This window comes from Poecilia latipinna, unplaced genomic scaffold, assembly GCF_001443285.1.
Source record: "Poecilia latipinna isolate Pla-1442-1.1 unplaced genomic scaffold, P_latipinna-1.0 Scaffold1288, whole genome shotgun sequence".
Lineage (NCBI taxonomy): Eukaryota > Metazoa > Chordata > Actinopteri > Cyprinodontiformes > Poeciliidae > Poecilia > Poecilia latipinna.
Window position 1 is genome coordinate 178,051 of NW_015113904.1, and position 1,968 is coordinate 180,018.

Here is a 1,968-nt window from a genome sequence, read left to right on the forward strand (position 1 = left end):
TAGCAGAACACTTAGAATGCTGACGCTATTGCGCCCTCTACTGCGCATGCGGGACACTTTCAGGTCGTTTGCCCGTTTACACTGCAGAACGCATACAGATCGCATTTACTGGCAGTGTGAACGGCCCCGGCCAAAAAATCGGAATTGCCAAAAAATCGGAATTGAGTCACTTCAGGCTGCAGTGTGAACGCACCCAATGTCAAATAAATCTGTAATTCCCACTTTTTCCACAGTTTTTAGAAGCTTACATACACATTTTTTTTTCTATGCTTTTGACCAACTTGGTGAAGCCCAGATGATGATGAAGTGGCAATGTATACCTCTAGATTAATTCACAATATTTGGCTTAGTGCCAAAACGGACGCACACCTCAAGCACTCCTTGTGTGACATAATGAAAAACCAGAAAGATATTAAGACACTGATTACAAGCTGTTACTAACTATTCCTGACACTAGGAATGAATAAATATTTAATCATTTAAATTAATGGTCAGAAACATATTGGCACCTCTCCAGAAGACTGATGAACTTCAGACACTATAGTGTTTGTGGTGAGAATAAAATTTTGTTCACAGAATGTTGATAACATTTTACTTTCTCTTCTTTTATATGGTGACACAAATCTCTCTTATACGCTGCTGCATTCAGATCTTGCAATGTGTATGAATGTGCATGCTACAACTCAAAGGAGCAGACGACTTAATAATGGTTGCGATGTGCAGCTACTGGTTCCTGTCTCATAACCTGATTCGTGCTTTATTGGCCCCATGTGGAAAACATAATGGAAACAAGCAATAACTCAAACACTGGGAGGCTTTGGCAGAAGATTTCATTGTGGGTTGGTGACATGTCCCATGTGGGGTTTGTGTTTGTGTGTGAGGAGGACTGAGTAATACGTGTAATGGGTGGATGGGAGGGCTCGCGGTGCCGAGCGCCGATCCCTGGCTCCTGTCACAGTGTCCGACCACGTTAACATCAAGGGAGCGTTTAAGCTTGCAGGCAGTGTGCAGTCAAAGGCCAGTTTGTGAGTTTGTTCAAACTCCACTTTGCCAGAGGAAGAACTACAGATGGTGTTTGATTTGATCAAATATGACATGATTTTAGTCAACTGACCTCCCACTCTGACATGTAAAGGTTAAAAGGGAGTGTTTCCAGCCATTTGAAAGTATTTTAACAAATTAAATCTAATCTCTTTTGTCCTTTGGGTATTAGCATGTGGAAAGATAATATTCTCCCATTTTAATGACTCAGATGAGATATTAGAAATAAAAAAATAAAAGAAATGAGAGCACAGTTCTGTAAAAAACAATCCCATTGTATGATTAAATAGCTTGCCATTTCTGGTGTTATGCCACTTCATCAAGATGTGTAATTACCACAAGGAAGATCTAATATTTATGTCTTCTCTTTAATAATGTTTTTGCACATGAACTTTACTGTATTTTTTTAATTATTCAATAAATTAGAATACCTAAAATTAAAATAAGGAAGGAGGGGTGTAATTCCAGACAAAGTATATCTCAGAGATGTCATGACTGGTGAAGACAGAGATAGGGAAGAGCCAAAATGCTAACAGTGACTGTAGCGTGGCATGATGAAAATTTATTTAAAATTAAACACGGGCATGAATGCTTACCAAACTAACATGTAAAAACACACAAGAAGTCTACACAAGATAAATGCATGACTAGAACTTTATTAACACCTCAGACAGGTGAGGAGGATAACTAATGATCAGGTAACACAGGTGGAAAACATTAACTAAATTAACAGAGACAAGGCTGAGCTGAGGAAATTAACGGGAGAAGCTGATTAGACAGACTACTGGAATAAATGCAAACAAGAAATAAAACCTGACATCTAATGGATGAGAAACAGAACCTGCTCAACACAAATTAAACTAATGATAAGAAAACCGAAACATGGATACTAGAGCCTAACAAGTCTGATGCACAGGGATAATTATA